Source organism: Ursus americanus, unplaced genomic scaffold (assembly GCF_024610735.1).
Source record: "Ursus americanus isolate L20-20 unplaced genomic scaffold, mUrsAme1.1.p SCAF_76, whole genome shotgun sequence".
In the NCBI taxonomy this organism is placed as follows: domain Eukaryota; kingdom Metazoa; phylum Chordata; class Mammalia; order Carnivora; family Ursidae; genus Ursus; species Ursus americanus.
Genome location: NW_028273658.1, coordinates 615419 through 628303, shown reverse-complemented (window position 1 = coordinate 628303; position 12885 = coordinate 615419).

Below are 12885 nucleotides of genomic sequence, written 5' to 3'. Positions count from 1 at the left end.
CCATGCCTGGGCAATGTTGTTTCTTACACCTGGGTGTGTGGCATTTTGTTGAGCTGGCTACCCCCACTTGGGATAGGTGTTCCACAGCAAGAACCTATTGTTCGTCGGAAGCCGTTTTTGCCCCAGGGGTCTCCGGGCTGTGTTCGTTGGGGTTGAACTCCTGCTAGCAAAACCGCCGGGTTGAGGGAAGGGTTCAGACTGTGCCTGGGCCCTGTGGTCTCTTCCAGGTCAGTGTATGGCATTTCCTTCCCCTTGCCCCAGGCACCTGGGAGCATGTCTGCACGTGGAGAAAGACTTTCCCGTGGGAAGCCGGTTTTTGTCCAACGGGTCCCAGTGCTCTGCTCCTCTCTTTTCACTCCTGCTGCCAGAAGCCCAGGGAGGATGGGAGGGCTTAGAACATGGCTGGGCACTGTGGTTTCTTCCAGAGAAGTGGAGGGCATTGGCTTTACCTTGCCACAACCACTTGGGATAGGGTCTGCACCTCAGGAAAACTGTCTCCGTGGGAAGCCGGCTTTTTGCAAAGGGGTCTCAGGGCCGTGTGCCTCGGCTGTCCCTCCGGCTCCCCAAAGCACAGGGACGAGGTGAGGGGCTTAGACCATGCCTGGGCAATGTTGTTTCTTACACCTGGGTGTGTGGCATTTTGTTGAGCTGGCTACCCCCACTTGGGATAGGTGTTCCACAGCAAGCACCTATTGTTCGTCGGAAGCCGTTTTTGCCCCAGGGGTCTCCGGGCTGTGTTCGTTGGGGTTGAACTCCTGCTAGCAAAACCGCCGGGTTTGGGGAAGGGTTCAGACTGTGCCTGGGCCCTGTGGTCTCTTCCAGGTCAGTGTATGGCATTTCCTTCCCCTTGCCACAGGCACCTGGGAGCATGTCTGCACGTGGAGAAAGACTTTCCCGTGGGAAGCCGGTTTTTGTCGAACGGGTCCCAGTGCTCTGCTCCTCTCTTTTCACTCCTGCTGCCAGAAGCCCAGGGAGGATGGGAGGGCTTAGAACATGGCTGGGCACTGTGGTTTCTTCCACAGAAGTGGAGGGCATTTGCTTTACCTTGCCACAACCACTTGGGATAGGGTGTGCACCTCAGGAAAACTGTCTCCGTGGGAAGCCGGCTTTTTGCAAAGGGGTCTCAGGGCCGTGGGCCTCGGCTGTCCCTCCGGCTCCCCAAAGCACAGGGACGAGGTGAGGGGCTTAGACCATGCCTGGGCAATGTTGTTTCTTACACCTGGGTGTGTGGCATTTTGTTGAGCTGGCTACCCCCACTTGGGATAGGTGTTCCACAGCAAGCACCTACTGTTCGTCGGAAGCCGTTTTTGCCCCAGGGGTCTCCGGGCTGTGTTCGTTGGGGTTGAACTCCTGCTAGCAAAACCGCCGGGTTGAGGGAAGGGTTCAGACTGTGCCTGGGCCCTGTGGTCTCTTCCAGGTCAGTGTATGGCATTTCCTTCCCCTTGCCCCAGGCACCTGGGAGCATGTCTGCACGTGGAGAAAGACTTTCCCGTGGGAAGCCGGGTTTTGTCCAACGGGTCCCAGTGCTCTGCTCCTCTCTTTTCACTCCTGCTGCCAGAAGCCCAGGGAGGATGGGAGGGCTTAGAACATGGCTGGGCACTGTGGTTTCTTCCAGAGAAGTGGAGGGCATTTGCTTTACCTTGCCACAACCACTTGGGATAGGGTCTGCACCTCAGGAAAACTGTCTCCGTGGGAAGCCGGCTTTTTGAAAAGGGGTCTCAGGGCCGTGTGCCTCGGCTGTCCCTCCGGCTCCCCAAAGCACAGGGACGAGGTGAGGGGCTTAGACCATGCCTGGTCAATGTTGTTTCTTACACCTGGGTGTGTGGCATTTTGTTGAGCTGGCTACCCCCACTTGGGATAGGTGTTCCACAGCAAGCACCTATTGTTCGTCGGAAGCCGTTTTTGCCCCAGGGGTCTCCGGGCTGTGTTCGTTGGGGTTGAACTCCTGCTAGCAAAACCGCCGGGTTGAGGGAAGGGTTCAGACTGTGCCTGGGCCCTGTGGTCTCTTCCAGGTCAGTGTATGGCATTTCCTTCCCCTTGCCCCAGGCACCTGGGAGCATGTCTGCAAGTGGAGAAAGACTTTCCCGTGGGAAGCCGGGTTTTGTCAAACGGGTCCCAGTGCTCTGCTCCTCTCTTTTCACTCCTGCTGCCAGAAGCCCACGGAGGATGGGAGGGCTTAGAACATGGCTGGGCACTGTGGTTTCTTCCAGAGAAGTGGAGGGCATTTGCTTTACCTTGCCACAACCACTTGGGATAGGGTGTGCACCTCAGGAAAACTGTCTCCGTGGGAAGCCGGCTTTTTGCAAAGGGGTCTCAGGGCCGTGTGCCTCGGCTGTCCCTCCGGCTCCCCAAAGCACAGGGACGAGGTGAGGGGCTTAGACCATGCCTGGGCAATGTTGTTTCTTACACCTGGGTGTATGGCATTTTGTTGAGCTGGCTACCCCCACTTGGGATAGGTGTTCCACAGCAAGCACCTATTGATCGTCGGAAGCCGTTTTTGCCCCAGGGGTCTCCGGGCTGTGTTCGTTGGGGTTGAACTCCTGCTAGCAAAACCGCCAGGTTGAGGGAAGGGTTCAGACTGGGACTGGGCCCTGTGGTCTCTTCCAGGTCAGTGTATGGCATTTCCTTCCCCTTGCCACAGGCACCTGGGAGCATGTCTGCACGTGGAGAAAGACTTTCCCGTGGGAAGCCGGGTTTTGTCAAACGGGTCCCAGTGCTCTGCTCCTCTCTTTCACTCCTGCTGCCAGAAGCCCAGGGAGGATGGGAGGGCTTAGAACATGGCTGGGCACTGGGGTTTCTTCCAGAGAAGTGGAGGGCATTTGCTTTACCTTGCCACAACCACTTGGGATAGGGTGTGCACCTCAGGAAACTGTCTCCGTGCGAAGCCGGCTTTTTGCAAAGGGTTCTCAGGGCCGTGTGCCTCCGCTGTCCCTCCGGCTCCCCAAAGCACAGGGACGAGGTGAGGGGCTTAGACCATGCCTGGGCAATGTTGTTTCTTACACCTGGGTGTGTGGCATTTTGTTGAGCTGGCTACCCCCACTTGGGATAGGTGTTCCACAGCAAGAACCTATTGTTCGTCGGAAGCCGTTTTTGCCCCAGGGGTCTCCGGGCTGTGTTCGTTGGGGTTGAACTCCTGCTAGCAAAACCGCCGGGTTGAGGGAAGGGTTCAGACTGTGCCTGGGCCCTGTGGTCTCTTCCAGGTCAGTGTATGGCATTTCCTTCCCCTTGCCCCAGGCACCTGGGAGCATGTCTGCACGTGGAGAAAGACTTTCCCGTGGGAAGCCGGTTTTTGTCCAACGGGTCCCAGTGCTCTGCTCCTCTCTTTTCACTCCTGCTGCCAGAAGCCCAGGGAGGATGGGAGGGCTTAGAACATGGCTGGGCACTGTGGTTTCTTCCAGAGAAGTGGAGGGCATTGGCTTTACCTTGCCACAACCACTTGGGATAGGGTCTGCACCTCAGGAAAACTGTCTCCGTGGGAAGCCGGCTTTTTGCAAAGGGGTCTCAGGGCCGTGTGCCTCGGCTGTCCCTCCGGCTCCCCAAAGCACAGGGACGAGGTGAGGGGCTTAGACCATGCCTGGGCAATGTTGTTTCTTACACCTGGGTGTGTGGCATTTTGTTGAGCTGGCTACCCCCACTTGGGATAGGTGTTCCACAGCAAGCACCTATTGTTCGTCGGAAGCCGTTTTTGCCCCAGGGGTCTCCGGGCTGTGTTCGTTGGGGTTGAACTCCTGCTAGCAAAACCGCCGGGTTGAGGGAAGGGTTCAGACTGTGCCTGGGCCCTGTGGTCTCTTCCAGGTCAGTGTATGGCATTTCCTTCCCCTTGCCACAGGCACCTGGGAGCATGTCTGCACGTGGAGAAAGACTTTCCCGTGGGAAGCCGGGTTTTGTCCAACGGGTCCCAGTGCTCTGCTCCTCTCTTTTCACTCCTGCTGCCAGAAGCCCAGGGAGGATGGGAAGGCTTAGAACATGGCTGGGCACTGGGGTTCCTTCCAGAGAAGTGGAGGGCATTTGCTTTACCTTGCCACAACCACTTGGGATAGGGTCTGCACCTCAGGAAACTGTCTCCGTGGGAAGCCGGCTTTTTGCACAGGGGTCTCAGGGCCGTGTGCCTCGGCTGTCCCTCCGGCTCCCCAAAGCACAGGGACGAGGTGAGGGGCTTAGACCATGCCTGGTCAATGTTGTTTCTTACACCTGGGTGTGTGGCATTTTGTTGAGCTGGCTACCCCCACTTGGGATAGGTGTTCCACAGCAAGCACCTATTGTTCGTCGGAAGCCGTTTTTGCCCCAGGGGTCAACGGGCTGTGTTCGTTGGGGTTGAACTCCTGCTAGCAAAACCGCCGGGTTGAGGGAAGGGTTCAGACTGTGCCTGGGCCCTGTGGTCTCTTCCAGGTCAGTGTATGCAATTTCCTTCCCCTTGCCCCAGGCACCTGGGAGCATGTCTGCAAGTGGAGAAAGACTTTCCAGTGGGAAGCCGGGTTTTGTCCAACGGGTCCCAGTGCTCTGCTCCTCTCTTTTCACTCCTGCTGCCAGAAGCCCAGGGAGGATGGGAGGGCTTAGAACATGGCTGGGCACTGGGGTTTCTTCCAGAGAAGTGGAGGGCATTGGCTTTACCTTGCCACAACCACTTGGGATAGGGTCTGCACCTCAGGAAAACTGTCTCCGTGGGAAGCCGGCTTTTTGCAAAGGGGTCTCAGGGCCGTGTGCCTCGGCTGTCCCTCCGGCTCCCCAAAGCACAGGGACGAGGTGAGGGGCTTAGACCATGCCTGGTCAATGTTGTTTCTTACACCTGGGTGTGTGGCATTTTGTTGAGCTGGCTACCCCCACTTGGGATAGGTGTTCCACAGCAAGCACCTATTGTTCGTCGGAAGCCGTTTTTGCCCCAGGGGTCTCCGGGCTGTGTTCGTTGGGGTTGAACTCCTGCTAGCAAAACCGCCGGGTTGAGGGAAGGGTTCAGATGTGCCTTGGCCATGTGGTCTCTTCCAGGTCAGTGTATGGCATTTCCTTCCCCTTGCCACAGGCACCTGGGAGCATGTCTGCACGTGGAGAAAGACTTTCCCGTGGGAAGCCGGTTTTTTTCAAACGGGTCCCAGTGCTCTGCTCCTCTCTTTTCACTCCTGCTGCCAGAAGCCCAGGGAGGATGGGAGGGCTTAGAACATGGCTGGGCACTGTGGTTTCTTCCAGAGAAGTGGAGGGCATTTGCTTTACCTTGCCACAACCACTTGGGATAGGGTCTGCACCTCAGGAAAACTGTCTCCGTGGGAAGCCGGCTTTTTGCAAAGGGGTCTCAGGACCGTGTGCTTCGGCTGTCCCTCCGGCTCCTCAAAGCACAGTGACGAAGTGAGGGTCTTAGACCGTGCCTGGGCAATGTTGTTTCTTACACCTGGGTGTGTGGCATTTTGTTGAGCTGGCTACCCCCACTTGGGATAGGTGTTCCACAGCAAGCACCTATTGTTCGTCGGAAGTCGTTTTTGCCCCAGGGATCTCCGGCCTATGTTCGTTGGGGTTGAACTCCTGCTAGCAAAACCGCTGGGTTGAGGGAAGGGTTCAGACTGTGCCTGGGCCCTGTGGTCTCTTCCAGGTCAGTGTATGGCATTTCCTTCCCCTTGCCCCAGGCACCTGGGAGCATGTCTGCACGTGGAGAAAGACTTTCCCGTGGGAAGCCGGTTTTTGTCCAACGGGTCCCAGTGCTCTGCTCCTCTCTTTTCACTCCTGCTGCCAGAAGCCCAGGGAGGATGGGAGGGCTTAGAACATGGCTGGGCACTGTGGTTTCTTCCAGAGAAGTGGAGGGCATTTGCTTTACCTTGCCACAACCACTTGGGATAGGGTCTGCACCTCAGGAAAACTGTCTCCGTGGGAAGCCGGCTTTTTGCAAAGGGGTCTCAGGGCCGTGTGCCTCGGCTGTCCCTCCGGCTCCCCAAAGCACAGGGACGAGGTGAGGGGCTTAGACCATGCCTGGTCAATGTTGTTTCTTACACCTGGGTGTGTGGCATTTTGTTGAGCTGGCTACCCCCACTTGGGATAGGTGTTCCACAGCAAGCACCTATTGTTCGTCGGAAGCCGTTTTTGCCCCAGGGGTCTCCGGGCTGTGTTCGTTGGGGTTGAACTCCTGCTAGCAAAACCGCCGGGTTGAGGGAAGGGTTCAGACTGTGCCTGGGCCCTGTGGTCTCTTCCAGGTCAGTGTATGGCATTTCCTTCCCCTTGCCCCAGGCACCTGGGAGCATGTCTGCAAGTGGAGAAAGACTTTCCCGTGGGAAGCCGGGTTTTGTCAAACGGGTCCCAGTGCTCTGCTCCTCTCTTTTCACTCCTGCTGCCAGAAGCCCAGGGAGGATGGGAGGGCTTAGAACATGGCTGGGCACTGTGGTTTCTTCCAGAGAAGTGGAGGGCATTTGCTTTACCTTGCCACAACCACTTGGGATAGGGTGTGCACCTCAGGAAAACTGTCTCCGCGGGAAGCCGGCTTTTTGCAAAGGGGTCTCAGGGCCGTGTGCCTCGGCTGTCCCTCCGGCTCCCCAAAGCACAGGGACGAGGTGAGGGGCTTAGACCATGCCTGGGCAATGTTGTTTCTTACACCTGGGTGTATGGTATTTTGTTGAGCTGGCTACCCCCACTTGGGATAGGTGTTCCACAGCAAGAACCTATTGTTCGTCGGAAGCCGTTTTTGCCCCAGGGGTCTCCGGGCTGTGTTCGTTGGGCTTGAACTCCTGCTAGCAAAACCGCCGGGTTGAGGGAAGGGTTCAGACTGTGCCTGGGCCCTGTGGTCTCTTCCAGGTCAGTGTATGGCATTTCCTTCCCCTTGCCCCAGGCACCTGGGAGCATGTCTGCACGTGGAGAAAGACTTTCCCGTGGGAAGCCGGTTTTTGTCCAACGGGTCCCAGTGCTCTGCTCCTCTCTTTTCACTCCTGCTGCCAGAAGCCCAGGGAGGATGGGAGGGCTTAGAACTTGGCTGGGCACTGTGGTTTCTTCCAGAGAAGTGGAGGGCATTTGCTTTACCTTGCCACAACCACTTGGGATAGGGTCTGCACCTCAGGAAAACTGTCTCCGTGGGAAGCCGGCTTTTTGCAAAGGGGTCTCAGGACCGTGTGCTTCGGCTGTCCCTCCGGCTCCTCAAAGCACAGTGACGAAGTGAGGGTCTTAGACCGTGCCTGGGCAATGTTGTTTCTTACACCTGGGTGTGTGGCATTTTGTTGAGCTGGCTACCCCCACTTGGGATAGGTGTTCCACAGCAAGCACCTATTGTTCGTCGGAAGTCGTTTTTGCCCCAGGGATCTCCGGCCTATGTTCGTTGGGGTTGAACTCCTGCTAGCAAAACCGCCGGGTTGAGGGAAGGGTTCAGACTGTGCCTGGGCCCTGTGGTCTCTTCCAGGTCAGTGTATGGCATTTCCTTCCCCTTGCCCCAGGCACCTGGGAGCATGTCTGCACGTGGAGAAAGACTTTCCCGTGGGAAGCCGGTTTTTGTCCAACGGGTCCCAGTGCTCTGCTCCTCTCTTTTCACTCCTGCTGCCAGAAGCCCAGGGAGGATGGGAGGGCTTAGAACATGGCTGGGCACTGTGGTTTCTTCCAGAGAAGTGGAGGGCATTTGCTTTACCTTGCCACAACCACTTGGGATAGGGTCTGCACCTCAGGAAAACTGTCTCCGTGGGAAGCCGGCTTTTTGCAAAGGGGTCTCAGGGCCGTGTGCCTCGGCTGTCCCTCCGGCTCCCCAAAGCACAGGGACGAGGTGAGGGGCTTAGACCATGCCTGGTCAATGTTGTTTCTTACACCTGGGTGTGTGGCATTTTGTTGAGCTGGCTACCCCCACTTGGGATAGGTGTTCCACAGCAAGCACCTATTGTTCGTCGGAAGCCGTTTTTGCCCCAGGGGTCTCCGGGCTGTGTTCGTTGGGGTTGAACTCCTGCTAGCAAAACCGCCGGGTTGAGGGAAGGGTTCAGACTGTGCCTGGGCCCTGTGGTCTCTTCCAGGTCAGTGTATGGCATTTCCTTCCCCTTGCCACAGGCACCTGGGAGCATGTCTGCACGTGGAGAAAGACTTTCCCGTGGGAAGCCGGGTTTTGTCAAACGGGTCCCAGTGCTCTGCTCCTCTCTTTTCACTCCTGCTGCCAGAAGCCCAGGGAGGATGGGAGGGCTTAGAACATGGCTGGGCACTGTGGTTTCTTCCAGAGAAGTGGAGGGCATTTGCTTTACCTTGCCACAACCACTTGGGATAGGGTCTGCACCTCAGGAAAACTGTCTCCGTGGGAAGCCGGCTTTTTGCAAAGGGGTCTCAGGGCCGTGTGCCTCGGCTGTCCCTCCGGCTCCCCAAAGCACAGGGACGAGGTGAGGGGCTTAGACCATGCCTGGGCAATGTTGTTTCTTACACCTGGGTGTATGGCATTTTGTTGAGCTGGCTACCCCCACTTGGGATAGGTGTTCCACAGCAAGAACCTATTGTTCGTCGGAAGCCGTTTTTGCCCCAGGGGTCTCCGGGCTGTGTTCGTTGGGGTTGAACTCCTGCTAGCAAAACCGCCGGGTTGAGGGAAGGGTTCAGACTGTGCCTGGGCCCTGTGGTCTCTTCCAGGTCAGTGTATGGCATTTCCTTCCCCTTGCCACAGGCACCTGGGAGCATGTCTGCACGTGGAGAAAGACTTTCCCGTGGGAAGCCGGTTTTTGTCTAACGGGTCCCAGTGCTCTGCTCCTCTCTTTTCACTCCTGCTGCCAGAAGCCCAGGGAGGATGGGAGGGCTTAGAACATGGCTGGGCACTGTGGTTTCTTCCAGAGAAGTGGAGGGCATTTGCTTTACCTTGCCACAACCACTTGGGATAGGGTGTGCACCTCAGGAAAACTGTCTCCGTGGGAAGCCGGCTTTTTGCAAAGGGGTCTCAGGGCCGTGTGCCTCGGCTGTCCCTCCGGCTCCCCAAAGCACAGGGACGAGGTGAGGGGCTTAGACCATGCCTGGGCAATGTTGTTTCTTACACCTGGGTGTGTGGCATTTTGTTGAGCTGGCTACCCCCACTTGGGATAGGTGTTCCACAGCAAGCACCTATTGATCGTCGGAAGCCGTTTTTGCCCCAGGGGTCTCCGGGCTGTGTTCGTTGGGGTTGAACTCCTGCTAGCAAAACCGCCAGGTTGAGGGAAGGGTTCAGACTGGGACTGGGCCCTGTGGTCTCTTCCAGGTCAGTGTATGGCATTTCCTTCCCCTGCCACAGGCACCTGGGAGCATGTCTGCACGTGGAGAAAGACTTTCCCGTGGGAAGCCGGGTTTTGTCAAACGGGTCCCAGTGCTCTGCTCCTCTCTTTCACTCCTGCTGCCAGAAGCCCAGGGAGGATGGGAGGGCTTAGAACATGGCTGGGCACTGGGGTTTCTTCCAGAGAAGTGGAGGGCATTTGCTTTACCTTGCCACAACCACTTGGGATAGGGTGTGCACCTCAGGAAACTGTCTCCGTGGGAAGCCGGCTTTTTGCAAAGGGTTCTCAGGGCCGTGTGCCTCCGCTGTCCCTCCGGCTCCCCAAAGCACAGGGACGAGGTGAGGGGCTTAGACCATGCCTGGGCAATGTTGTTTCTTACACCTGGGTGTGTGGCATTTTGTTGAGCTGGCTACCCCCACTTGGGATAGGTGTTCCACAGCAAGCACCTATTGTTCGTCGGAAGCCGTTTTTGCCCCAGGGGTCTCCGGGCTGTGTTCGTTGGGGTTGAACTCCTGCTAGCAAAACCGCCGGGTTGAGGGAAGGGTTCAGACTGTGCCTGGGCCCTGTGGTCTCTTCCAGGTCAGTGTATGGCATTTCCTTCCCCTTGCCCCAGGCACCTGGGAGCATGTCTGCACGTGGAGAAAGACTTTCCCGTGGGAAGCCGGTTTTTGTCCAACGGGTCCCAGTGCTCTGCTCCTCTCTTTTCACTCCTGCTGCCAGAAGCCCAGGGAGGATGGGAGGGCTTAGAACATGGCTGGGCACTGTGGTTTCTTCCAGAGAAGTGGAGGGCATTGGCTTTACCTTGCCACAACCACTTGGGATAGGGTCTGCACCTCAGGAAAACTGTCTCCGTGGGAAGCCATCTTTTTGCAAAGGGGTCTCAGGGCCGTGTGCCTCGGCTGTCCCTCCGGCTCCCCAAAGCACAGGGACGAGGTGAGGGGCTTAGACCATGCCTGGGCAATGTTGTTTCTTACACCTGGGTGTGTGGCATTTTGTTGAGCTGGCTACCCCCACTTGGGATAGGTGTTCCACAGCAAGCACCTATTGTTCGTCGGAAGCCGTTTTTGCCCCAGGGGTCTCCGGGCTGTGTTCGTTGGGGTTGAACTCCTGCTAGCAAAACCGCCGGGTTGAGGGAAGGGTTCAGACTGTGCCTGGGCCCTGTGGTCTCTTCCAGGTCAGTGTATGGCATTTCCTTCCCCTTGCCACAGGCACCTGGGAGCATGTCTGCACGTGGAGAAAGACTTTCCCGTGGGAAGCCGGGTTTTGTCAAACGGGTCCCAGTGCTCTGCTCCTCTCTTTTCACTCCTGCTGCCAGAAGCCCAGGGAGGATGGGAGGGCTTAGAACATGGCTGGGCACTGGGGTTTCTTCCAGAGAAGTGGAGGGCATTTGCTTTACCTTGCCACAACCACTTGGGATAGGGTCTGCACCTCAGGAAACTGTCTCCGTGGGAAGCCGGCTTTTTGCACAGGGGTCTCAGGGCCGTGTGCCTCGGCTGTCCCTCCGGCTCCCCAAAGCACAGGGACGAGGTGAGGGGCTTAGACTATGCCTGGTCAATGTTGTTTCTTACACCTGGGTGTGTGGCATTTTGTTGAGCTGGCTACCCCCACTTGGGATAGGTGTTCCACAGCAAGCACCTATTGTTCGTCGGAAGCCGTTTTTGCCCCAGGGGTCAACGGGCTGTGTTCGTTGGGGTTGAACTCCTGCTAGCAAAACCGCCGGGTTGAGGGAAGGGTTCAGACTGTGCCTGGGCCCTGTGGTCTCTTCCAGGTCAGTGTATGCAATTTCCTTCCCCTTGCCCCAGGCACCTGGGAGCATGTCTGCAAGTGGAGAAAGACTTTCCAGTGGGAAGCCGGGTTTTGTCCAACGGGTCCCAGTGCTCTGCTCCTCTCTTTTCACTCCTGCTGCCAGAAGCCCAGGGAGGATGGGAGGGCTTAGAACATGGCTGGGCACTGGGGTTTCTTCCAGAGAAGTGGAGGGCATTTGCTTTACCTTGCCACAACCACTTGGGATAGGGTCTGCACCTCAGGAAAACTGTCTCCGTGGGAAGCCGGCTTTTTGCAAAGGGGTCTCAGGGCCGTGTGCCTCGGCTCTCCCTCCGGCTCCCCAAAGCACAGGGACGAGGTGAGGGGCTTAGACCATGCCTGGTCAATGTTGTTTCTTACACCTGGGTGTGTGGCATTTTGTTGAGCTGGCTACCCCCACTTGGGATAGGTGTTCCACAGCAAGCACCTATTGTTCGTCGGAAGCCGTTTTTGCCCCAGGGGTCTCCGGGCTGTGTTCGTTGGGGTTGAACTCCTGCTAGCAAAACCGCCGGGTTGAGGGAAGGGTTCAGATGTGCCTTGGTCATGTGGTCTCTTCCAGGTCAGTGTATGGCATTTCCTTCCCCTTGCCACAGGCACCTGGGAGCATGTCTGCACGTGGAGAAAGACTTTCCCGTGGGAAGCCGGTTTTTTTCAAACGGGTCCCAGTGCTCTGCTCCTCTCTTTTCACTCCTGCTGCCAGAAGCCCAGGGAGGATGGGAGGGCTTAGAACATGGCTGGGCACTGTGGTTTCTTCCAGAGAAGTGGAGGGCATTTGCTTTACCTTGCCACAACCACTTGGGATAGGGTCTGCACCTCAGGAAAACTGTCTCCGTGGGAAGCCGGCTTTTTGCAAAGGGGTCTCAGGACCGTGTGCTTCGGCTGTCCCTCCGGCTCCTCAAAGCACAGTGACGAAGTGAGGGTCTTAGACCGTGCCTGGGCAATGTTGTTTCTTACACCTGGGTGTGTGGCATTTTGTTGAGCTGGCTACCCCCACTTGGGATAGGTGTTCCACAGCAAGCACCTATTGTTCGTCGGAAGTCGTTTTTGCCCCAGGGATCTCCGGCCTATGTTCGTTGGGGTTGAACTCCTGCTAGCAAAACCGCTGGGTTGAGGGAAGGGTTCAGACTGTGCCTGGGCCCTGTGGTCTCTTCCAGGTCAGTGTATGGCATTTCCTTCCCCTTGCCCCAGGCACCTGGGAGCATGTCTGCACATGGAGAAAGACTTTCCCGTGGGAAGCCGGTTTTTGTCCAACGGGTCCCAGTGCTCTGCTCCTCTCTTTTCACTCCTGCTGCCAGAAGCCCAGGGAGGATGGGAGGGCTTAGAACATGGCTGGGCACTGTGGTTTCTTCCAGAGAAGTGGAGGGCATTTGCTTTACCTTGCCACAACCACTTGGGATAGGGTCTGCACCTCAGGAAAACTGTCTCCGTGGGAAGCCGGCTTTTTGCAAAGGGGTCTCAGGGCCGTGTGCCTCGGCTGTCCCTCCGGCTCCCCAAAGCACAGGGACGAGGTGAGGGGCTTAGACCATGCCTGGTCAATGTTGTTTCTTACACCTGGGTGTGTGGCATTTTGTTGAGCTGGCTACCCCCACTTGGGATAGGTGTTCCACAGCAAGCACCTATTGTTCGTCGGAAGCCGTTTTTGCCCCAGGGGTCTCCGGGCTGTGTTCGTTGGGGTTGAACTCCTGCTAGCAAAACCGCCGGGTTGAGGGAAGGGTTCAGACTGTGCCTGGGCCCTGTGGTCTCTTCCAGGTCAGTGTATGGCATTTCCTTCCCCTTGCCACAGGCACCTGGGAGCATGTCTGCACGTGGAGAAAGACTTTCCCGTGGGAAGCCGGGTTTTGTCAAACGGGTCCCAGTGCTCTGCTCCTCTCTTTTCACTCCTGCTGCCAGAAGCCCAGGGAGGATGGGAGGGCTTAGAACA